Below are 27249 nucleotides of genomic sequence, written 5' to 3'. Positions count from 1 at the left end.
AATTTATATTTCCAGCAGGGTAGTGTGGTACAATCAGAAGATGTAACCTTTAGAACCAGAAGGACATACATAGGGTTGAATGTATTTACTAGTTCCGTCACTTTAAGCAAGTCATTTGTCCTCATGAACTTCAGTTTTCTTGCATATAAAATATAATTAATAATATCTGCCTCATAGGGTGGTTTTGAAGATGATAAATAATAAATGAAAATGTTTAGCATTGTAGTATCACAATATTAGAGCCAATAGTAGGAATAGTAAATAAAACATTAATGTTTTGGAAATTGCTGAAACAAAGAAAATGTTCTCTTTCATGTCCTCAGCTGGAAATCCTGCTAATCTCATCTTTGTACTTGTTAGTTGTGTTTGATGGTAATTTTTATGAATTAGAGGATGAAGTGTCCCCGAAGACCACGGGTTGAAATTAGAGAACTAGCAACTTAAAAATCAATAAATGGGAATTTAGACTAATTGTTATTACTACCTATGTTTCTACTAAGTAAAATAAAGACGATGATATATGAAAGTGAGGCTTTGGTTATAAAAGATAAAAGACACAGACTTTGATCTTCACTAGCTCCTTGAAGACTCTTAAAACATATTGCCTTTTTATTTCTCAGTCAGAAAATAAGGAATAGAGCAGAGAGACTAAAAGTGGATGTAAAGTTAATCAGATCTGTACCAATGGTGTACAGCATGATGAAACAAGACTTCTTTTAAAAGAAGTGATACTTTAGACAGTTTGTCTATATTTGCTAGTTTCACCCATTGGATCTCAGAACTGAAGGATAAATTTTACTGTTGAATGTGGTTACAATTTTGAACAAAATCACATGGATCAACTGAAAACTTGTCTTTAACATTTCTAGACATCTTTTCTGGCTGATTTGTTCTTTTGTTAACAATGGCCTTAGGCTTTAAGCAGTTTATTCTTGTATGGCAGATGTGTTGAGACGTGTGTGAAGCTATGTGCCATTATGAATGTAACATAAAGAAGTTGAAACCCCACCCTAAACATGAGCCATTATTGAAATATTTGAGGTATCTTAAAAAAGCAAAAAGCTTAAAATCTTGAGCAATGATCAAAGTGAAAACTGTGGACGTTGTGATATCAAGATTTGAACTGGTTAACCTGCCTTCATACTGTTTGTTGATGGCTTTAAGAGCACTTGGTCTCCACAATGACGGTATAGGGTAGGTATTTCCTGGTTTAACTGGTTAGGTTATTGTATATATTCTTATGTTTTAGCTATAAAAAATTATTTGCTTTTTGTTACTTTATTTGTGCAGAAGTAGTGAAGGAATAATTAAAAAGACAAAATAAAAGTAATAACATGTGTGTTGGAAGTCAAGAAACCTGGATTTTAATTTCAAGTCTGCCATGATCTAGGTATGTAACGGGGCTAATCACCTTATGTCTTTGAGTTTCATTTTTTGAATCTATGAAATGAAGATATTTGATAGGATGAAATTCTTGATTGTCCCCTGTGCTGAAATTTAACAATTTTACAGTTATTGTTGGACATACACACATCTATCTACATATACACATTCTAACACACCACATGACTGTGCATGATGCTTCGTCATTCTATGAGTGTAAATTATGGCTTATTTATTTAGAAAATATCAACAACAATAGTAACTAATACCCCTAATTCCAAAGTTATATTTTCTTCTACATTTAAATGTCATTTAACATACAATTGACATTCCACTCTAAGCACAGCAGAGACCATTTGAATGTCAATCCCCAAATCTGCCTTGTACATAATGCCTTATTTTGAATTCTATGCTTTTGAGAATAATGCCATATTGAGGCATATCATGGCGAAATAAAAGAGAACTAGACAGTAGGGTATTTTTTCCTGACTTCCACTGACCAAGTAACCTTAGTAAGGCATTTTACCTTTCTTTTCCCAAGGCCAGTTTTTCCCCATTAGACAATAGAGGTAAAATGCCTGGAGACTATGAGTTTTATCTGGAACTATCAAAAAATTGTAAGGCCTGAAATTTTTAAGTGGATACTATATATGTGAAAATATTTCAAAATAGAAATCAATGTCTTTGCATGAATATCTATGTAATATAATGTCAGCTAATTATTTGCAACTCAAATAATGTTGTTATAAATAAATTATATTTAGTGTGAGGTATGAATGTATTAAAATATGCATGATATGATATGAGATGAGCCCCTCAAAGTTACTGCCAGTACCTGTGGATTTGTGCATTGGTAAGGAGAGACAGCCTAAGTGCTTTCAAAGGACACTCCCATCTCTAACATTTTATTATTATATTCACTTTTTAAAAATAATGTATTTATTATAATTCTTGATGATTTACAATCAAAGAAAACAGAAAATGTGTTTTTGTGATAACTATACTTTGAAGGTAGTTGTGCAGTTTTGGTGTAAGGTAGATGTTTAGCTCAGTTTAACCACTGAGCTATCAAAGGATCCCACAAAAGCAACATAATTTCCTTGATGTGCAGTTTCTTCATCTGGAGAATAGTGCAGTATTATTTATCTTATGTGAATATAAAATGAGGATTAAATGAAATAATGTAGTTATTGGCACATAGTAGTTGTCTAATAAAACAGTTTCCTTCTTCTTTTCATTTTAAACATAAAAATTAATAGAACTAGTATTTTTATACAAATAGTTATTTGAAATATATATTTTATACAAATATATATTTGAAAGACAAACTGATCTGTAGTTATTTGTAGCTGAAACATGATAATATTACAGAATCTATAAACCACAGGCATCATTTAGTCAGAGTACATATCTAATTTTGTCTTTGTTTCTGATAACTAATTCTAAGAGTCTGGGTTCCTGATTATATGGTCTATTGTTCATAATTATCCCTCTATTAGATGCTTAAAAGTGGTTAGATATTTGTTTAAGTTTTGTGTCATTTTTATAGGCTAGGCCCTAAAATATCAAGTTTGTGTGATTCATAGCCAAATTTCCAATTACAGAACTAAAAACTAAATCTTACTTTCATCCATAATCCAAAAGGAATCTTCCCTTGTCATCACAAATACATGATAGTATATAGTTTACCCATCTTTAAAGAGGCTGAGCCATCTTTTGAAGTCTTTGCCAAATTCTTGGTAGGCCAACAGGTTTTATAAGTTTCCACTAAAGGTAGGCATTCTAAGTGAACCAACTACATCTTTAGGGCATTTATGTATTTATTTATTTATTTAGTATAAATTTAACAACAAATTAATAACTGATTAAGAAGAAACTACATTTCTGGGAACACACACATATATATGTGTGTATACATATAAAATCAAGATATATTAATATATCATAGAGTTAATAATTTATATTTTATGGATTAGTCTAAGCTCATATTTTAACTCCATAACCATTATCCAGCTATCTTTCCATATTATTGAAATCAGTATCATCAGAATTTTTTTCTCAATTCACTCTAATTTTTATATAACTTACTACAAAATTTATACTAATTTCTTCTTGCCCACTGTTTTTGCTCATATGGCTTTAGGTTTACATATAAACAAAAAATGAGTGATTTTAGAATGAAGTAGGGTAAAGGTCTTTCCAAACCTGAAATTCTATGACTCTAGAATAGACCTCAGTTAATTCAACTTAATCATAAATTTTCTGAATAGCAGTTCTGTGTCTTATTTATTTTTGCACCTGCTCTTCACAGAGGCTAGCACTGCATTTGTGTATTAGAATGTTAACATTTAAAGAATATAGGAGTGAATTGAAATAATTTTTTCATTTACTTACTCATCAATTCATAACTTATTAATTAATAAGCATTGAACACTGACTACATGTTCTAGGCACTGAAGATACAGTGATGAAGAAAACTTTTGTGACTTTGTGTTTTGACAAGAGAAATAAGTTAAAATGTATAGTGTTGCATTTGGCAAAATACATTCATTCACCTCCATGTATTTAATAGGAATTTACTACAAAACACATTATTTTCATAGAAACTATGATACTGTAAACCCTTTGTTATTCTCAAAAGAGATGTGACACTAAAGCTCTAGATTTCAGGGAGAAGTCAACAAATGGAGAAAAATTATACTTTTTCTGTTGCATAATGTGCTGTTTATATTGACAAATGGTCATTATTCTAAATAAATGTCAGTTAAAAGGACATGATTATAGTTTGTTATAGCTCAAGATTTTTAATACTTTATGTCCATTCAGAGTAATCAATAATAGTCATTTCCACTGATTTCTCTCAATATTTATCTTTGTTATCCTATTTTCTTAAATATTTAAAGAAAAAAATGGACACTAATGTGAGAAAATGACTTTATACCATAAAGCTCTTGGCTGTAATGATCTACCTAAGCTAAGCCAAAATAAAAATATTGAGAATGTAATTACTAAGTCTAGTTTCTGTGCTAGAAGTGTTGGGATAAAATAGATGTCAAGGAGCTGATTAGTGAACTTACAAACTAGTTTAAGGAAACAAATAATTAGAACAGTTAATACAAATATATAAAGGAGTTGCGATCACACAGGTGATTCATTATTCAGTGAACGATGTCAACAGTAAACACTGTAAGAGTTCAGACGAGTGAGAACTCTCGGAAGATTGTTGTTTTCAGAACTAATTTTATGGAAGAGTTGGAATTCATTCCAGGCATAGCTTGTTTGGAAAATCATGGAGGTAGAGCTTGTAAAGTTTAGATCGTTCAAGTCAATCAGACTAGAACAGATAATTAACACAGTTCAGCGAGAATTTAGGTATGTGGGGGCCAATGTGCAGAGGGCCAGGATGAGTAATTCTGAATTTGTCTTAAAGTAGAAATTATTCACATCGTATGAGCTAGAGCATGACATGATTAATGAAGCTCAATGCAGCAGCATGAGATTTGGAATGAGGCAGAGCATGAAGGTCAGTTAGGAGACCCATGGAACAGTGTAGGAACGAGCGAGGAGAATCTAACTGGCGGATGGCAAAGCAATGGGTGTAAAGACTAATTTGTGAGGCATTGAGAAAATGAATCAATTGATTACTTGAATCATTGATTGCCTGATGAGTATGAGATGAAGAAGTTGGGAGAGTAAAGCAGGACTCCAAGTAAGGATAATTGTGGAATTAGAAACCTGGAGGAGGGAAAAAATTTTATGGTGAAAATGAAATTAGTAGTTTATATAAATGTAATAGTTATATACCTACATTATAACACATTAACTAAATGCATATAGTGAATGCAACATATACATTACTGAGATATTATTATAGCTGTAACTACATTTATGCCATTACAAAATGCTTATGCACAACTCAACTTCAAAAATAAAACCAGATAGAGATTCCTTGAAAGAGTAAAGGTTTATATCCTCACAGATGCAGCACAAAGTTTCCTACGTCTTGCCAACCTGCAGCTATAGATGTGATCTCATTTATCATAACCCCTTACGTCCCCTTGTGTGGTAGCCATTACCTGCTCATGTGGGCCCTCCAGCCCCGTGAAGATGCTTTCCCTCATCGCATATCTCTGGGATCCTGTAGAGGGAGCATCACATGTGTACCGCTTCCTGTGATTTTTACTGCTCCGTTGGGCACAGCTGCTACTACTTCCATCCTTCTCAACCAGCACGCACAGGTTTTCTCAGTTGGCAGCCACCCTCACCATGAGCCTCCTGGTGATACAATGGCACGTTGCTGTTTGGTCAAAAATGATTCTTCTTGTTATGAACCCATTAGAAGGGCCCCCAAATACTTAAGGCAAGTTTATTACAGAATATGGTTAAATGTCTCTTTTAGGTTTTACTTACAGCTCTTTTCCTCATTTTTGGATGAGAAAATGAGTTCAGAGAGGTGAAGTAATGAGCCTAATACCACATAACAAATCAGTGGCAGGGCTAGGATTTGAACTCAGTTTCATCTGACCACAAAGCTCTGTGCTCTTAAACACAGAATTGTTATGAGTGACATCTAGTTTTGTAAAACAGCATTGAAATAAACTCCTGGGATCAGATCTGGAGGTTTATCGAATCAACAAAACATATCAAACAGAAATCCCTGAACTGAAGCCAAGTTTAGTAACTAATTTGGTAAAGTGTTCTTCAAAGTAAGCAGTGGCATATAGATCCGTCTCTGTAACAACTTGAGAGCATCAGATATATTAAATAAATGAGATACTTAAGAAATCAAGTCCCTGAAAATACGACCATTTGAAACTGGTTTGAACAAGTTAGCTATTTTTTAAACATTTAATATTGATGCCTCATTAGAAACATAATTAGTTTTCAGATAGGGCATGAGATTATTAACAACTGAAGGAAAGATTAAAGGACTACAATGCCCTATATGTATTTAAAGTAGCATTATTTTGATTTTTGCTTTGATAAATTGTTTTAATACATTTATAAATAATTTCTACTGTGATTCATAAGAATAATCTGAAGTGAACAGATTATATGTTTTAATTCCCACATTGTCATTGCATAGAATTGGAGGAAAGAAGAGTAATATCTTAGATAAGTTATTAGACATGTTCATGAATTCTGGCTTTGAGGGGGGTAAAGAATGAGAGAAACTATACAATCTGTGTTTTTCTATCCCTTTTTATTTCTGAGAACAACATGAGGATTCTTCTTGACTATAAGGAACCTACAGGTAAAGGCAAATGTTTGTGGAAATCTAAAGTAAAGTAAGTAGTCCCTGGTGGCCCCTCATGCTGAACATTATTTTGCATCTTTTTCCCTGACAGCCTCAGAGGAAAACACAACTCTTCTCAATATGGAGTTTCTCCCTTTGTTCTCAGATTCTTTGCTCTTCTCTTCCTATGAGGGATTTTAGTCCCTAGCCTCTCTGCAATCCTGATCCTCTTCCTCCCCTGCCTTCCTTTCTTCTGCCTTTTAACAGGAGTAGGAGCCCATACCGTACAAGGAAGAAAAAGTGTCTCTTGTTCTGACCTTCATCAACACCTTCTATATGCTCTTTGGTTTCTTTCTGGCTGTTGATGACTCAACTTTTCAAAGGCTGGTCTGACCTTGTTTTTAGGTTCTCCTTAGTCACTCCACCTGCTTCAATTTGGCTTTCACTAGATCTCTCACTAAGGTCACTTTATCCAAATATGCTTAAGCCTTTTCTGTGCTTATCTGTCTTGATCTTTGCTCAACTGCTTTTGAAAATGTTGACAATTCCCTCCTTGAAATTCTGTCCACCTTTGGCTTTTGTGATTCCATGTCCTCTTTTTCTCTTGGAGCCTGGGTGACTTCTCTTTCTCAATATCACTGGTGGCGGGGCTCCCTCTTTCCCCTACGCTCAGTAAGCCGTGGTTTCCCAGGGCTCAAATGTTTACTTCTTACTCTGCTTCAGAATCGTGTCAAAAACTGCATGCATCTCAGCTATCTTTTTATTGTTTACCCACTCTACTTTGTATCCCTTTAGCATTTACAGATTTAAGTAATAATTATTATCATTTATATTGTAATAGAAACAACTATATTCATGTGCCACATCATGATGCTGTAGTGACAGGCCTTATCGATAGTGGTCCCCTAAGATTATAATACCATATTTTTGCTGTACCTTTTCTATGTTTAGTTATGTTGAGATACACAATACTTGCCATTGCGTTACATTTGCCTACAGTATTCAGTACAGTAACATGCTGTATGGGTTTGTAGCCTGGGAGCAACAGTCTATTGATCACGTAAGTACACTCTGTAATGTCCACATTACGATGAAATCACCTAAGGATGCATCTCTCAGAATGTATCCCCATTGTTAAGCAATGCATAAGTGTATATATGTTTTTGCATTTATGAAACTCATAGCAATTACCCAAGGTATTTTTATATCTGTTTTGCATATTTATATATTGAAGCTCAGTACACCTGAACTTGAATGATGCCTACTTATAGATACCAAGTAATTTTGAAATGAATTTTAAGAAAATCTTCCTTCTGAGTGCATTTACATCATAGACATAATAGAATCATATTTATTTTGACAATTTTCTAACAGTAGCAATACAAATTTTGTTCTAATAAAATCAGTACACTCTCATAATTTTTCGGTTGGTGAAAGTCAGATGTCTGGAGGAAAGGACACAGCAGAAACTGGCAGAGGACCTGGAAAGAAAAAACGAGAGAAGTTTTAGAAAATGCTAAAGGGAGGTTTTCTAACCATCCAAAAATATGTATAATTTATAATAGAGCAAGAACTTTTCATGCAGATCCATATGGGTTGAGGTTATAGGAACATGTATTTTAAAACAATATAAAGCATTATGTTATAATAATCAAAGTTTCCATCGTGGGAAAGGATGAGCTGGAGCGTAGATGAATCTTCAGTGACTTAAGCAGAATCTACACGATGGTCTCTCACAGACGTGGTAGGAAGGCGGCCTCCAGGGACAAGTGGGGAGTAGATCTTCTGAGTGTAAGAATCTGTTAATGTGGCCCAAGTCATCAAACCTTGTTTATTGAATCAATGTTTGTTATTTTCTTAAGATTTTAGGATCTGTAATGTAGGAAAGAAGATGCTAGTCATTTCTCTTTGCCTTTTGAAAACTACTTCTGAAAAGAAGAAATGTCAGAAAGAAGAAAGCTAATGAGGTAAAAGGAAGTCAGGGAAAGGGGCAGTTAATAAGCTCTATAAATATCAGGAAATGTTAATTTTCTCAGAGTTCACTAGATTTCATCATTATTTTTTTCATAAGGCCCTTCTACGGCCTCACAAAAAGTATTCAGTATGAAGAAACTGTGATAGATACAAAGATTGTTTGTGAACATCTTTGTATGCTTAGAATTAAGATTAAATAACTATGTTTTAGAGGAAAATGTAAATATTATGAATCCTGAAATATAAGAATTAGAACCAAAAAATTCAGGAGTTGAGAAAAAAGAAATCTGAGGAAAGATAAAAGTACTGTTTTTTTTTTATCTTTCATAGGACTGTCAATTGATAATAACTATACTTGAAATATTAGTTAAAATAATGTTCTCTATTAATTTTTTCATAATATTAGGGTTATCTTTAAAGATATGTTATGCCTTTAGTAAACAAAATTTATTTAAAATGTACTAACTTCTAAAATTTTACATCACTATCTTTTTCTTCCATTGAGTTGAAGAAATATTACAGTACCTTTAAAAACTAAGAATATCTTGAATGGTATAAATCCACTAAATTAAAAAAAATCAATCCATATATACTTATATAGAGATAAATGTCTGGAATAAGATTCACCTGATTATCATGATAACATTTGGGTGGTAATATTTTTAGTTATCTTCATTATAGTTGTCTGTTTTGTCTGAATTTTAACAATTGCATATTATTTTTATGTGAACAGTCAAGTCATTAAATTGCTTAACATTCAAATAAAAATATCTGGATACAGAAATAAACTGTAAAATTAGAAAAAATTTACTTAGTTATAGCCTAGAATATTTGTGTTCACGACTTAGGATATAACCATTTCTTTAAATACATTTTTTAAAGAATTCAACAATATAGTAAGGGAGAAATCAAAAGGGCTTGTTGCATTTATTTAGGTATAATTTGTATTACAATAGCCTCATGGCTGGTTTTCTTGACAATCATATTTTCATCTCATTGCAATGTAACACTGGGGAAGTTCTTCAGCTATACACATTGTTTTCTCATGATCAAGAGCTGGTGAAATGTTTTCCCAGAAACTTCACAGTTTAAAAATTGCTGTGAATAATTCTACCATTTGACTAACTGTCCCTAGATGGTTTCATTGAAAAATAAATTTGTCTTCACTTAAGAAGCTTGTATGATAAAGGAATTGTGCCATATCTTATTTTTTCCGTTTTCCACATCATAGCCCAATCTTAAACTGGGGAACTTGTAGGAGAGAGAAATTTTGGTGCCCTTAACTGGAGAACCCCTTTGAGTATCAGTCTAAAGTTAGGTGTTTATTTTTGCATTGGTAGAAGGTAAATTGTTCTTCCTTACACTTTTAAATTTGTGGTTACAGTGATGCAACGCACCAATATGTCATAATATTAACAGATAAACGTGAAAATGGTCTCCTGAAATGTTCATAGTATAGCCAAATCTCAAGGGGTCCTTCCCTTTCAACTGAGCTAATCCAGTCTCATGGGGAGTTAATATATTGGTTTCATCACAGCTGAACATCAGATATTGCATTTGTTTCCATTACAGTCTCATGGTTAACTTATTCACCTCTTTCAAGCCCTTGGTTAAATATCAATCTCAATGAGACCTACCCTGATCACCCTGTTTAAATCTGCAAACCCATTACCCTGTTCTACTGGTTCTTTTTTCCATAGCACTGGTTATCATCTAGCATACTATATAATTAACTTATTTATTGTGTTTATTGTTTATTCTATGCCTCCATTGCTGGTAGGGAAGAAAAACAAAAACAAAAAACATGAGTGAGCAAAGATCTTTGTCGGTGTTTGTTCACTGATACATGCTAAGAGCCTAGAACCATTTCTGGCACACAGTGGCCCCCGCCAAATACCTATGTTTAATGAATTCATTTCCATTATGTTCAGTGTCTCCATTCCCACTGAAAGGCAGTATAGTTAGCAATGTGGCTTCAAAGTTAGACAGCCCAGCTCCACTACTTACAAGCTGCATGAACTGGGCTAGATAGATAAGTCCTATGCTTTAATTTTCCCATCTGAAAAAATGTTGATAATGCTATTACCGCTTATGAGAATCAGAATGGAAATGATGGGATGAATAATACCCATGTACTGAGTGCTCAATAAATATTAATGCTCTTTCCTTAAGTTATCAATATATTCAAGCCTCTTATTAAAAAAAAAAAAACCTCTTGAACTCTCTAGGCATTACCTCATCTTTTGCCTTTCTAGAGACAAACTTCTTGAGGGAGTTGAGAATTCTTTATCTCTTATTTCTTCTTAGCCTGTTACAATCTGACTTCACTCTCAAATTCACTCCACTCCAATTGCTTTTTAAAAAGTTATTAATTATCCAATAATTGCCAAATCTATTGGTTATTTTTAAGTCCTTGATTCCTATGTAATATTTAACATTGTTAGTTATGTCAACCTTCTTGCCGTTCTTTCCTTCCTTGATTTTTGTGATGCCCTCCTTCCTTTGTCAGATCTTCTTGCTCTGCTCCTAATTCTCCTACCACATTAACACTGATCTTTCCAGGGTCCATGACACCTATTCTTACTCTCTTGATTTTAACTATTCTCATAGTCTAAAACTGTCAATCATGTACTGATGACTTCCAAATCAGTGTCTTGAGCCAAAAAAAATTTTTTTTAATCTTTAGATGTCTATGTTTAAAAATCAGTTGGAGGCCGGGCGTGGTGGCTCACGCCTGTGATCCTAGCACTCTGGGAGTCCGAGGTGGGCGGATTGTTTGAGCTCAGGAGTTCGAGACCAGCCTGAGCAAGAGCGAGACCCCTTCTCTCCAAAAGAACAGAAAGAAATTATATGGACAGCTAAAAATATATATAGAAAAAATTAGCTGGGCATGGTGGCGCATGCCTGTAGTCCCAGCTACTTGGGAGGCTGAGGCAGGAGGATTGCTTGAGTCCAGGAGTTTGAGGTTGCTGTGAGCTAGGATGATGCCACGACACTCACTCTAGCCCGGGCAACAGAGTGAGACTCTGTCTCAAAAAAAAAAAAAAAAATCAATTGGACCTTTGAGTGCCCCAGAGGCATATCAAACTTAATATGTCTAAAAGTGAATTTATATATCATCTTGTTTGATGTCCCAGACTTGTTCCCTGTCATGTGTTCTCTAGCACCCAACCAATTTCCACATACTGCTGATTTTATCTCCGAAATATTTCTTAAATGGAGTCCACATCTCCATTACGACCACTACTTCTTAATGCAGGCCCTTATCATCTCTGTTCTTTTACAACAGCCTTGTCTGACTCATTGTGCCAACCTTGATTTTATCCTTCTCTTCTCCAACAGAGTAATATTCCTAAAATACACATCTGACCACGTCAATCCCCTACTTAAATCCTCTCCAAAATTTCCCCAAGAAGTACAGAAAAATGTCCAAGCTCATCTGCGTAACATTAAAGTCTCCCTATGACAAGTCTCCTACTTGCCTTTTCAATCTCACCTCCACTCTAAGTCATTTTGAATTGCTTCAGGTACCAGAACACGGCATACTATTTTATAAATGTGTCCTTTATTCATGATGTTCTCTGTTTCTGCAAGGTCCTTCTTATCTTCCAGAAGCTAACTCCTCCTTTGTCAAGATTTAGATTTGGAATCAGGAAGCCTTTCTTTAAACTCAAGACTAGAATGGGTGTCTTCAGGTGTTGTTTGACCCCCTGAGCAGACCATAATGCACTCATTCAGTAATGTCTTCATTCAGTGATACATTTGTGAGTGCCTCTTATGTCTAGGAAATTGTTCTACTGAGGTAGAGGCAAAATCCCTTCTCTTATAGAGTGTGCTATTTAGGAAGAGAAGACAAACGTTAAATAATCAAAAGGTGCCAACAGGGTATAGAACAAGACAGATGCAGCCTAGACAAAGAGGGCTTCTTCATGGAATTAATATTTGAAATGCAAAATAAGGGAGAGATAGAGTGTAAAGTTTTTTAAGTAGAAGGAAGAACATAAGCAAAAGCTCTGAGGTGGGAAAAAGAATAATGTTTTTGAGGAGCTAAAAATGCCATTGAGGCTGGAGAGCAGAGCTGGAGCAGAAAGAGTACCTTGAAATGAAGCGTGTACCACATTGTATGAACTTTCAAGGGCAGGACTAGTCTGATTAATCTTTTAAGAACTCATACCTATTAAAATACTTTCATTGTAAGCAACAAAAACCAATTCTGGCCAATTTAAATAAGAGGTTTAAATTGGCAGGATATAAGGAAGACACAGATGTGGGAATGTCGATGAATGGGCAGGATTTAAGTAGATTCAGCAATCTGGAAGACAGATTGCAGTCTCCTCAAACTGATCTGGAGAGGAAAAATATAATTCCTCAAAAGTTATCAGGTTGCTGTTGGGAAAGAAAATGAGATGCTAGGCCACCAAAATCAACAAATGTCCATACCATTTGTCATGGTCCGTGGCAATATGAGGAATGGAATGAAGGTTTGTTGGATTGAACTGTATTCCCACGGCTCCTTACACACACCTTTAACATATTAATTTTTGCACCACATTGTGATTTTTTTTTTGGTCTGTTTCTCCTTGAGAGAAAGGGCTATCTGATTTCACTTTGTATTCCCAGGAGCTAGGCCAGTGCCCTGCACCTAGCTGTTGCTCCATGAGGGAATGAGAAGTGACTATACGTCCATGTACATCTGCTGAAAAGCTCAGTAGTCTGACTGTAAATCTGGGTTCTTATCACTACATCACTGCACTTCCTCCCATCCCCGGCCCTGAACAGAGTGCTTGATTCACAGGAAAAGTTTATTGCATGAATTAATGAATGAATGAATGAATGGAGAAATGGTTGTTATGATACAAAGCTAATTTTTAAATTCAAATGCCTACATAAAATATTTTTTTACAATATTTCATCAGCTTTTAGTAACTGTTCAGTAACTATTCAATTTATTCTTAATATTTGAAGAATATGCCTCTAATTAGTCATGTAAATGCCTTAGTTACAAAAAATTGCCATGAAGACTTATGCATAATATTTTTCTGCATATAGTTTTACTTCTTGGCATTCTTGCTGCCAACTCTAAATATCCAATGGGGGAAAAGCTTAATTCGTTTCTAACTAAACCCAGAATAGGTTTACTATGCAGACCCATGCTATACTCCTTCATATCATTATGTTTTTAAACAATTCTTGTATTTTCTTTTTTTGTTTGTTTGTTTTTGAGACAGTCTCACTCTGTTGCCCTGAGTGGAGTGCCGTGGCATCAGCCTAGCTCACAGCAACCTCAAACTTCTGGGCTCAAGCCATCCTTGTGCCTCAGTCTCCCAAGTAACTGGGACTGCAGGTGCACACCACAACGCCCAGCTAATTTTTCTGTTTTTAGTACAGACAGGGTCTTTCTCTTGCTCAGGCTGGTCTCAAACTCCTGACCTCAAGCAATCCTCCCACCTCTGCCTCCCAGGGTGCTAGGATTACAGGCCTGAGCCACCGCACTGGGCCCCCACACAAGAATTGTTACTAACAGGTAGCAGAGAAAACAGACTCCCCAGAGCAAGTCCTTTCAAGAAACAGAGTTAGAAGCTGGAGTTACAAATTCAATCTAAATTGAATTTAAACTTATTTTAATTTCCTCTCTTATGGTCTCTGTAACTCTGTCTAGACTCTAGACAATTTCTTCTCTTGAGGACTCTATTGATCTGCTTTGACCTGGTTTCAAATCTTGATTTCACTATTCACCATATGATTTGCCTCTTTTATTGCCTATAAATTGAGGATAATGATACCTACCCAATAGTGTTGTTGAAAAAGATTAAATAGGATAACGTATGTTAAAATGCTTAGCACAGTCCTGATGCAAAGTAAATACTTATTAAACAGTAGTTACTGGATTACTACTATTATTATTTACTTCTCATTTCCATACATGTAACAAAAATTTACAAGTTCTTAAACAAAATTACTACATAGGCATACTTATACTTAATTCTGCTTCTTTGTATAAATATAATTTTTACTATTTGGCCAGTTGAAATAATCAACTAAAATGTATTTTTTTAGAAGATGATCTCTAAGCTATCTCTACACATTCTATAATACTATCAACATTTCATAATTATAAATTTATTGAAAACAAAGACAATGTAATAATTATAGCTTATACTGCCTGACAAAGCACTTGACATAGAACTATAATGTATATTATCAAAACATGGTATACAAAGACTCTCTAAATATATATTATGTTTTATATATACATATAAATGCTAAATGACCCATTCATAAGTGTATACATTTGTAAATTGCATTTTCAAGGTAAACTCCCTAGAGGACTGGATTTTTATCCCATCCTTCTGTTATATTAGCATGTTTCAATAAAAATAAAGTCTTCTGTGTTCAGTTTTCAGAAAATAACACAAAGATGAAAGAAGGAACACATAAAAATACATGAATTTACCAAAGAGGATTTGTAAGAATTATATTAGAGAGGCTAAAGACCAGAACAAACTGAGGCTTGAAAATAAAACACCATAAAACATACGCGTAAAATAGCTTTTAGATCCTTTGAGAACAAAGAGAAGAAGGGCATTCCCAGTTGCTTTGTTAATATGCTGTAATTTTAGCTTTAAAAAAAAAGCAAATGAAAAGGCAGAGATCTACAACTTTTATATTTCTTTTATGTTTTTCTACAAAAAAAAAAAAATCTCCTCCAAGTGAGGATGAACTATGAACATTACTAAAGAAGACTTGGGGCCAAGTTCAGTAATAAGAGAGCTTTTTGTTAAAGTTCAGGTTTCCAGGCTCAGAAAAAAAGTAGATCACAAAGTAATAAAAGAATAGCAATTATGATCAAAAAGCTGTTGATGTCAACATGTAAAGATACAAGTCAAAGCAATGAGCTGCCAGAAAGCTCTAGGTGGTCCTGACGTTTATGGCCAAGAAAACATTGGCGTTTAGAAGCTGTGAATTGTTAATTTGACCTTAATTTGAAGAAAAATCTATTACAGACATCTGAGTCATCTAAAACGTTGATTCCTAGAAACAAGAGTAGGTTCATTAAAAACAAATCTTTTCTCACACCTTTATGTCTACTCTTATAACAATTAACCAAAGTAATATTGAAACCATACATATATCAGTAAGATATTTGGCAAATATTTCCTGAAAGCTATATATTTAATGTGGAAAATAATCTTGGGTTATGATACATTCAGGCAATTAATAATTTTTTTAACTAACCATACCTCAAGATCAGTGGATATATGTGGAGTAAACTACCATAGTGGTTTCCTTCTATCTCAATATTTGCTTCCTCCTCTAGATTTGTTTGATATTTTTTATTGATTTAACGAACTGTTGCTAATACCTCAAAGCTGAAAAGATGAATCTAGGCATTGAATGACAGAATCAAAACCAAAGAGATCCTGACAGGCTGCTTAGATAGTTTGAAAGCCTTCAAGATTAAATATGTCAGGAGAGAAGGAAAGATCCTGTATTTAACTATTTCAAGTTGACTGCACAAAGAAGAAAAAGAGTTTGTGTGAATCAAATCCATGGATTTAAACAGACAATAGGCAGTGTGAGCCTGATGTGTATGGCAGCTGATAGTCTTTTGTGACCTTAAGAAACCTATGAGCTACCCTCATCTGGAATGCAGTGCTCAGTTCTGAGGATCAGCTTTGAAGAGTCTTCAATTGCCAAAAGCAACAAGGATGTGGGCAGAAGCCCCAGGCAGGTAGATTTTAGCTCAGAAAAGAAAATAATTTTCTAATTGTTAGATTTTACGCTGGATTGTCTTAAGAGTCCTTAATTCACTCCCTTTTATTGAACCTGTTTAAGCTGATATTGCAAGACGGTCTGTTAAGACTCACAGAAAGGATCCTTGCTTTGAGTAGGAGTTTGAAGTACAAGTTTTTTAAATTTCCCCCACAATTCTAAATTTACATATTCTTTATTTGCCCATAATATTGAAATTTTACCTTTTTATCTTTACAAGTGTTGATCTCCTTTCCTATTGTTCCTACTAAGCAAAATAAATATTTCCACTGGGACCAGAAATATGAACTAGTTACCAGCTTATTTTGAATTCTTTCTTATGTTGTCATCTTGGATTATTTTATTATAATTTTGGTTGAAAGTGTCATAAAGGTGATCTGCAAATGGTACTGCTCAAACCAGCTCCCTGTTAGGGATTTCTCATTTTGTCTAGTTTGGCTATCTCAATCTTATGCCAGATCTGGAGTCTTTGTCAAATTTTGAAAGTATTACAGCACATGTGTGGTATTTAAATAGTGGTACAGAGAGACAGTAAATATTTAAAAAAGAAAATAACTACTTTTTATCCAAGATATTCCAAAATTTCTAAAAAAAAAATGTCAATTATCAACAGTAGATAAAACATTTATATGAACCTCCTCCTTTATTAAAAATTATCCCAAATGTAGCCATTTTTGGTATATAAATTGTATGAGCCAATAAAATGAGGTCAAAATAAGAAAAGAAAAAGAGAAAAATCATCATAGTATACCAAATGGGTCATGTAACGTGTTAATTCATTTGCCCTTCACCCTACCCAGTGACAAAATGTCTTGATATTTGCTTCCTTCTCCAGATTGATAACATCTGACTGTTTATTTCTGTTTTGGTCAGTTTCATAGTGCTTAGTTTAATTTACAATATATTTATCTGTGTTCATTTGATATAATGTATGGTGTTTCATATGTATTTGTATACCATTTTTCCAATTATTTTGTGAACTTCTGGGAGTCTAGATCCGTGACACTTTTTTTCTATTTTATGTATATGACTCCTTCTCTTCCATTTGCCTATCAGCATATATTGTATTTAGCACACCTTATCAATGTTCTATTGTGATAATTGAGCTATGTAGTCATATTCACTGAAAAAGATATGCTAGACTAGAATAAAAGATATGACTCCCTTTTTCCTACAGATTTGGTGAAATTCAATGAAAAAAGAGGAATGAATACTTCTTGACCTTTGTTCAATTAAGTTCAAGTGCATACTATTCTATGTCACAGATCAAATGTGAAATACAAGTGACTCAGTTTAGATTCCATGGAATGTAGAGCCTGAGAAAAGGATTTGAATGGAAGTAGTTTATCTGAGATGTGATTTCAGAAAGCAAGATTGAGTGAGACAGGGAAAAGGGAAAAGACTCACTAACAAGGTCATTGCTGTGAAATAGAGGCTTGATTGTATCAGGACCTACTGAGAAACAAATAGAATGCCTTCCTCGATTTGTCCACCTGAAGAAACAGGAGGCTGAAGTTTTCACCCATTGGCTTCAGTCCTCTACTGGTTGTGAAAGATGGCCCAGGATCATTCACTCCACTTGCAGTTGGTTCTTCTAGAGTCAGAGAATGCCCTAGGGAGAAAGAGGAAAAATACCTGTGGCATGAAGTTGAGGTGGGATACAGTGAACAAGAGCATAGAATCCTTTGCTATAATAACAGAATTATAATGCCTGTGTCTTAATCTAGAACATTGTGCTCAATTCTGTGACCAGCTTTTAAGAGAGGGCATCAAATGATGACACTAACAGAATGACATGGTATGGAAACTAAATCACATAAAAAAGTACTGAGGAAGCTGGAGGTATTAGCTTTACTTCCAGAAGGCAGAAAAATGGTATAGGTTCAGTCAACTAGAGGTGAATCTGAGCTTCTCTGGAACTGTTTACTGCAGCTGTGACTGACACTGGGGGAGGTACGGGTGGCTGACAAGGTATGATCCAGTGCATCTGCAGCATCTGCTACAACAAGCAATTTTTAAGAAAACGTTAACAAGAACATTTATTTTAAAACTTACTCCTTAACCTTAAAAATATGTATGCAACTTCAAACAATGAGCCACCAGACAAATAAAAAAAAAAAAAGAATTGACTATTAAAGGATGATGGCCAAATATTAGAAAAGCAAAAGAACACACAACTCAGCATTTTTTTCTCCAATTGAGTATTCATAGAGTTATATTTAGATGAGTGTAAAATGCATTTGGTCAACCACTTCGTATTCAAATTCATGTGTGTGGAAGTAAATTTGAGCCATCTGTTCCTGAATTATTTTCATAAACCACCAACATTTTATTTTACAAGAACTGATTTCCAAAGAGTCTTGTGATATCCCCAACCTCTTGCCAAACCTCCTCAAAATGTCTGAAATATGGTTATTATATTCTGAACTTTCTGAAATATACTGTTTTTTAAAAAAAAAATATGGTAAGTAAGAAAACAAGCAAAAGAATATCTGATTTATCTGCTACAATGCCATTCATGTTGAAATCACACACAGAACATGAAAAAAATGAGAAAGGTCTATAGAGCATCTATTTATACCACATATAAGCCGAGATACGGTATAATTCAAGTAATCTAGACAGCAAGCCATGTATAAGCAGTTCACACATGTCATGTGCCACTTGTGTAAATGTGGAGTGGCTGACCCAGGACAAAATCATGAGTACTCAGAAGAACGACTTATGTCATAGAGGTTACCAATGGTGCTTCCCCACCAAGCCCTTGGCTACTCCTTTGTCTCCTTACAGGCCTCTCCTCTACAGTCTGTCCCTTGACTGTTGCTATTACTTAGGATTGCCACCTAGGCCCCCTGCTTTTCTAGCTCTCTACCCTCTTCCTGGGCATTCTCCTCCTCTCCCATGGTTCTGTTGACCACCTAGATGAGAAGGACTCCCAGAGCTGTATCTTCAGCTCTGCTGTCACTCCTGAGAGTGACTATTTCTGAATTCTCCCCTTGGGTAATCAATAAGTCAACAATTCTGTGAGGACTCAAAATCTGAGCCGGAAACTGAATATAATCTTTGACCGCTTTCTCCTTTGTCATCTGTTCCCCCACCCCCACCCACATCCAGTCCATGTCCAAATCCAGTCCATTCTTTCTCTTAAGCATCTATCTAATCCAGTTCAAACCATCATCATCCATCACCAGAATAACTGCAATGCCTTCCCCACTGAGCTACCTGTATCCAGGATGGACTCCTCCAGTCTGTTCTCCACGTAACTATCAGAATGATCTTTCTAAGAGTGAAATTTGATCATGCCTCTTCTGCTTAAAACCCTTTAGTGGTTTCCCATTACTTTTACAATGAAGCCCAAACTTAATACAGTGTCAAAGCCCTAAATTATCTGGTCTTCTTAAGTTTTCAACCTCTTCTCTCTCAACTCACCCCTGACATTCTGGATATTTGAGTTTTTGTCAATTTCTAAAAAGGAAAAAAAAAAAAAGTCATACTCTCTCATACCTTGGGGATAGTCCCACAAGCTGTTTCTACTGATGAAAATTTGTTCTCATCCCAGGCTTACCCCACCCAATTTCCCTGCCCATCAACCTTCCCAATCCCACCCACATGTGCCGATCATCTCAGCAGCAAGCTCGCAAAGATCTCTCTCCTTTAAGAATGTTTCTGTCTCGGTCAAGGCCAAGTTAGATGTTTCCACCTCACTCTGTGCTTCCTCTCTTACAGCTTTTATTTATCACACTGTACTGTGGTTGCTTCTTCAATAGAGTTTAAACTCTCTAGGAGGTTTGGGCCCTAGTTTCTAACAGGATGCATAAAGCAGAGTATACATGCAATAAATTATTATTAAAATATTGGGCAAATTTTAGATCCATAGTGACAGCCTTACATATAAAACACAGACTGTCATAGGTGTTAATCTATAAACTGCATTTCAATGTGTGTTTTCAGTCAATGTTTCTCTTGTATCGCCATTTATAAGAAAAAATGTTTTAGTTTTAAGGCATATACAAATATAAAGCTATTTTCCCTACAGATATACATGCGAGGGCTGTTGGGAAAGTATCCAGCCATGTAACCATTCTCAGTTTTTTTCTGTTTTTCTAACTGAATTTGGTGCCAAACATATTGAACTGGTGTCTAATTACAGAACTTTGTCCTTTCTCAGTTCTTCCTTATAGCTACTATAAATAATCTAGAACACACTGCAATCCTCAAGTAAATTATATTTGGGACAAGAAAATTGAGAAACTGCATGAAGGTAAGATTTCCAGGATAGATAAAAATACCAAGAGTTGGAAACAGAACCCAATTCCACAGATATTTAATCCTTCAATCTTTAAAACTGAATAAATAAAGCATCACTTTTTTGAGGTATGTTGCTTAGGATGTGAAGTGAATGCTTATTTTAGATGATCAAGTGACAAAAACTAACTTCTTTCTTTGTGAAGTCTACAAAAAGTTATGTAAAGTGGAATAGGATTTTGAGGATATAGTTCCATTGTCTTTCTGCTAGTAACAGAAATGTATTTTCCATTGATGATAAGATGTCCTCAATTGATTAAGCCATGAAAATATTACCACCTTGTTTATAAGCACCCACTTGTATTGAATGTGTAGATTTGACACTGTGATTTTAGAAATATGTCTTCCACCTATAACTTAAAAAGAGAAGTTTGCCTCTTGTTATAGAGAATTAGATACTCAAATAAAATTATTTTGAAATTCACAATAGTTATGTGAATACAGTTATGCAGTTCAAAATGCAAAAGGATCTGGAAAACAAAATTGTCCATGGAGGATATAAAATAGCATGATTATACAATAAAAATATGACTTAACTAAGCAATTCTTTAGCAATTTGTTCAAGGTAGAGAAGCTCCAAAATTGTCAAATGTCTACTCATTGTGCTTCATAAAATACATTGAAACTTAATTTTATTTTATTTTTTATTGTATATATGTTTAAGATGTACAATTTTTTATATACTTACCTCAATATACATATATAGTGATGTGATTATTATAGTTAAGCAAATCAACATACCCATCATCTTATATTGTTACCTTACTTTATTTTTTACTCTACTCTCTTGGCAAATTACCAATATAAGATAAAATGCTATTAACTATAGTCCTCACATTGTACGTTAGTTCTCTAGGCTTATTCATCCCACATATGTGCAGCTTTGTACCTTTGACCTATATTTTCCTATTCCCCTGTCCTTACTCCAACCCTGGTAACCACTTTTCTCTCTGTGAAACCTACTATTAAATTGCTTTGCTTTGCAGTTTTTATGTGTAAATGATAGTCTTCAAATTGGTCATCAAAAATTATTAATTAGTAACTCAAATTATTACTAGAAATACATTGATCATAATTTTAAATTGGACAGTCATGGCAAGTAGTTACATTTATGATATATAAAGAAATAGTTTAGAAATTTGCCTATATATTCTGTTATCTCCTCTAGAAATGAAAAACTATTCCATATTTTCTGGTTGACTAATACAAGTCGCATAGCAGACTTAATAAATCACTGTCAGTGTTACTAAACAATGTGAAAAAAGAGAAAGCATTGCTGTGAAGTGGAAAGAGAACTAAATATTCCAAATACTTGTGAGCAGCTAATTCTGTTCTAAATCCAATGCCTCTCAGACCTATCTCTAAAGTGAGTGTTCTCGAATTTTCCTGTCATCATCATTCAAATTGTTAACCTTTGAATAATTTTCTCATGTTCACCTCCATTGTTTCCCCTACTTTTACTTTAAGGAAACTGGTCTTAGGACTTCATTTAAGGACTCTGCTAAGAATAGTTTTATGATATCATAGATAGAACACTGAAACTTTCAGAATTTTAAATGGCTAAAACCTAAATTACTCAAATCCTAACTATTTAAAAAGAACCTATGGATCAAAATGACATAAAACATTATCAGGAAGGTATTAAATACACATTAAATAATTATTTCACTGGTTTTCCAACATTGCCTAAAACATCTGATAATTATTTTCAAATTAATTTATATTTTAATGTAAATTACATTTACATAAAGGTTAATTACATATTAACCTTTATGTAAAAAGTATGCTTTATAATCAGTTCTCTAGGTAATCCTCTTGAAAAGGAGACTGATTTTTTTTTAAAAAAACTAGAATTACTGGAAATAGAAGTGGCTGTTTAAACTGATGTCGTCCCAAAAGAAAACCCATCCATTAAATGAATCAACTTATTTTCCCAGAGCAAATGTGGCAAATTCAAACTCCAAATAGGCAGAAAAAATTTACCAATGATTGAAAATCACAACTGATAAGATGATGCAACGGTTATTTGGTTCTCATATAAAGTGGTTGTGTGGTAGGATAAAATATGTTTTATAAGAGAAACTAAGGTCATAAAAATTGAGAATACTAATGAAAAACAGACTCTTGAGGTTTCGAATGATCTGCTTTTTCTTCTCTCTTCTTTTACTGTGCTTGGAAGGGGCAGCAGAAATATGAAATATAAGCAGATAGGTAGCTTGGAAGATTTCTAACCTGAAACACAAGACAATTGCTGGTTGAGAGTACTTTCTTAATCAACCAACATAATCTGTCTTGTGTTTTCTTTGCCATTTCCTTCACTATTTCCACAGAGAATACCTCACACTAGATTCTTCTTGGCTACCTCTAAAATGAGGTTCAAAGAGATAAAATCTATTAGGTAATGAGGTTATGTTCCTACTTTCATCAATTAAAAATGGAAAACTATAAATAATATTGAAAGAAAAATACAGCTGTGTGAATCTTGGCACAACAGGGTGAAACTATTCTGACTGTTTTCTTCTTTTTCCCACATCCCCCTTTGCAGTGCATATAAATTCATTGCTCTGGTGGTTTCAATTTGGGCCCCAGTTTTGACTCAATCTAAGAGCTGAAACAAAAACACAGCTGAAACCACTGCCTGGTGGCTCAAATGATAGGCCTTCGATGGAACCAGCAAGCTTTCAGCAAAAGGGCTTATGACTAGAGCTCATTTTGGGAAGTGGGAGAGTTTGATAAATCAAACTGGCATGGCTGGCTTAGGAGATTTCACATACCCCTACTACATTTAGCCCTGCTAAGAAAAAATGAGAATTCTAGTCCTCTACTATATGTAAGAAATACATAATAGATTTCCCTAGCACTTTAAATAGACTGACTCTATGCTAGAATGTTAGAACCACAAGGAAATGACAAATTTACATACAAAATGAAGGGCTGTGCACAGTAGTTTCTTTCATCTGTATTGGATTTATTCCTATTCAGTTCTGAAGGCTCATGAGTCAGTGATTTTCTTGAATTAATACACCTAAAGCCTTCACAGAACGCTGCAAAGATAGTGTGGAGAGGTCCTAGTGTTCCGTTCACCCAGTTTTCTCTAATGGCAACATCTATAGTGCAATAACAGGACCATGAAATTGACATTGGTACAATGTGTGTTTGTAGTTCTATGCCATTTGATCATATATGTAGATTTGTGTACCTACCATGGCAATCAAGAAAGAGAACTATTGAATCACCACAAAGATCTGTTTCTTGCTTCTACTTTGTGGTTATATCCACTCCTTTCTCCTCCCACCATCCTTGATTCCTGGTAACCACTGATCCGTTTTCCATCTCTATAATTTTGTCATTCAAGAATGTTATATAAATGGAATCAAATAGCATGTGATCCTTTTAGATTGCCTTTCTTTCACTCAATATAAAGCCCCTGTGTATAGTTAAATCATTTTTACTTTTATCCACTGTGCCAATCTGTTTTTTCATTTAGACCACTTATATTTAGTATAGTTCTTGATATGTTAAGGCTTAAATCTGTCGTTTTGGTTTTAATTTTCTGTTTGTCCTCTTTGTCTTTTGTTTCTGCTTTCTATTTCTTACCTTCCCATAGGTTGCTTGAACATTTTTGTAATTCCATTTTCATTTATCTACAGTATTTTTGAGTGTATTTCGTTGTATAGATTTTTAGTGATTGTGATATTATACATACCTAATTTTATCACAATCTCCTAATAGCAACATTTTATCAAAGTATAGAAACTTATCAATATAATAATTTTAGCTCCACCTGTCAAATATAATGTAGAAAACTCAAGAAAAGTAGCGAAGTCTATGATATTTACTCATTTTTTTGCTTTTTCCATCATTCTTCCTTCTTTCCTGATGTTCCAGACTCCTTTTTATAGTAATTTCCCTTCTAGTTAGAGAACTTCCTTGTGCTATTCATTTAGGGTAGGTCTGCTGGTGACAAATTCTCCCAGTTTTCCTTTGTCTGAGGATGAACAAAGAAAAATTTATTTAAAGATTTATTTCTTTTTCATTCCTCAAGTATAATTTTACTGAATATAGAATTCTAGAGTTGACAGTTCATTTTGTTCAGCACTTGAAAAATGTGCTGCTTCCTTCTGGCCTCGTAATTTCTTATGAGAAATTGCTGTTTTATGAATTGTCTTTCTCTGTTGGTAGCATATCATTTCTTTTCTTTTTTTCTTTCTTTTTTATTTTTTTTGAGACAGGGACTTGCTCTGTTACCCAGGCTAGAGTGCAGTGGTGTCATCCTAGCTCTCTGCAGCCTCAAACTCCCGAGCTCAATCGATCCTCCTGCTAATTTTTTGTTTCTATTTTTAGTTGCCTGGCTAATTTTTTCTATTTTTAGTAGACTGGGTCTTGCTCTTGCTCAGGCTGGTCTCGAACTCCTGACCTCAAGTGATCCTCCAGCCTTGGCTTCCCAGAGTGCTAGGATTACAGGTGTGAGCCACTGCGATTAGCCTATCATTTCTCTCTTGATGCCTCATTACCACTGGGTGGTTGTGAAGGTGCCACCTTCCTATTTGGATTCCTCCAACAAAGCTGGGAAGGGAAGAGTCATCTTATTATCACTGGGTAGGGATGAAAATCCAGGATTCCATGTGGCCCGTATTGATACCATGGAAATGGGTCTCATAACCTCTGGGGTTTCCAGTCCATCTGATCTGACAATTCCCCGGCAGAGTGGAGGGTAAGGGGTACCTCCTTAGAACCAGCTGAGCACGGAAATTTAGGCTCCCCACTCAGACTTTGCAGACAGGGGTGGCAATGAGGCCATTTTTTCCCCCTATGTCTAGAGTACAGCAGTTATTGTCTAAAAGTTTTCTATATTGCTATATTGTCCCTTCTCTGGACCTTTGGTTAGAAAGAGTAGGCTTTCTTGAATTTTATTTTCTATTTTTTTGTCAACTGTTCTTGTTACTGTATCCAGGTTGCCTCTGCAGCATCCAGTGCAGGATATATAAGCCAAAAAGAAAACCCAGAGAACTCACTGCTCGTGTCCCCAAATCCTTACTGGTCTATCTTCTTGTCTGTGCCCTTTAGAGTCATACACGCGCACACACACGCACACACACACACACACACACATACATATATATATATATACCTATAATACACATATATATATATGTATACACACACACTTATTTTGTTTTTCTTATGTATATGGTCCATAGAGATGTTTAACTAACTTTTGACCATGCCTTTATCTTTTTAGTCATCTCTTTTTATATTTAATCCATCATTGCTATTGCTTTTGAGCAGAGGCATCTTCAAACATGAATTTACAACACTGCTTTTATTGGAAATCTTCCAATTTCCTCTAAGCTGAATTTTTCTCTCACATTTACAAAATAACTGCCTAAATAAAGACTCAAGTGGCCTTCTGTTACCTAATTCATCAAAAGCCTGCCTTTAAAGTTTGCATGTCAAACACTTATTTGTTAAAAATACATACCTAGCACCTACTGTGAGCAAATAATTGCACTGCTATTATAATTTGGAATATAGCAAGGCAGCAAACAGGTGGTCCTGTTTTATGAAAGATAGGCATTAAGATATATTTATTTGACAAGCTGTTATTGTGTGTCAACTATGCTATTGTGCTAAGAGCTGTGGAAGAATCAAATATGAAGGATAATTCTCATTCCTTTACAGGTTACCCGGGGTGGGGGGAGGGGGATAAAACACTAATGGCCATAGTACACGGCATCTGATGCTGAGTATTGTGAGACAGTTACAGAGAAAGTGATGTGAGTGTTGGGGGTGAGTACTTCCAGTTGGGTATGGGTAGCCATGAATTGGGAAAGATTTCCCAGAGAAAATGCCATTTGAACAGAACACTAAGGGAGGGTGTATTGTGTGTGAGGAAAGAAGCATTCTGGATTTGAGGAACAAACACACAGAAGCAGCAATCCAGGGGGTGTGTACAATCAAACAGATGCCAGTAGGATTTTCTTCTATACTTTGTTCCATCTCTCTAGTCATTCAATCAGTAAGTAAATCAAAGTAAAGTGCTCTCATTATATTGGGCTTGTTTGGAAATCATTTATTTTCTCATTTTTTCCACTAACACATCTGTTTGTGTCAGCTTTCAAAAACTTCAACTGAACTTTAAAATCTTCCTTTTATAAGCTTATTCTTACCTTTTCCTCTATCTCTTTCATTGGCCTTAAATAACATTTTTAAAAATGAATTGTTTTCATGACCTTGTTCGTACATTGCCTACTTCCTACTAATGACTCTGGTATTCTTCAAATGACAGAATCCTGACAGTAATAACAAAAGCATATTCTTAGAGTGATTTTTATTTGCATTTGGCTATTTCTCATTTTTTGTATATGTTTTCATTAATAGACTTAATTTTTTTAAAGAGTTTTAGATTTATAGAAAAATTGAAGAGAGGGCACAATTGAGTCCCAAACATCACCCCCCCAACATAGTTTTCCTATAATTAACATCCTGCGTTAGTCTTTAAAGTGTTACATTGTCATAATTAATGACCCAATATTAATATTAACTGAATTCTATAGTTTATTCAGATACTTCTAATT

At 34.6% G+C, this 27249-nt stretch overlaps 1 protein-coding gene and 1 long non-coding RNA gene across 2 annotated transcripts in view; one reads left to right on the top strand and one right to left on the bottom strand.

Annotated features, from left to right (window-relative positions):
• Window positions 1-27249, top strand: part of PPP1R1C (protein phosphatase 1 regulatory inhibitor subunit 1C) — a 103501-nt gene that overhangs the window by 21630 nt on the left and 54622 nt on the right. The gene's annotated exons all lie outside the window — the stretch shown is intronic.
• Window positions 8078-27249, bottom strand: part of LOC123643666 — a 29000-nt gene continuing 9828 nt past the window's right edge. Inside the window, exons 2-3 of the long non-coding RNA XR_006736866.1 lie at window positions 17860-17978; window positions 8078-8100 (exon numbers count right to left, since the gene is read on the bottom strand). This is a non-coding gene — a long non-coding RNA (uncharacterized LOC123643666). The remainder of the gene's footprint in view (window positions 8101-17859; window positions 17979-27249) is intronic.

The sequence above is a fragment of the Lemur catta genome, chromosome 8 (genome assembly GCF_020740605.2).
Source record: "Lemur catta isolate mLemCat1 chromosome 8, mLemCat1.pri, whole genome shotgun sequence".
Lineage (NCBI taxonomy): Eukaryota > Metazoa > Chordata > Mammalia > Primates > Lemuridae > Lemur > Lemur catta.
The sequence above is the reverse complement of the archived record's forward strand: the minus strand, read 5'-3'. Positions and strand labels throughout refer to the sequence as shown.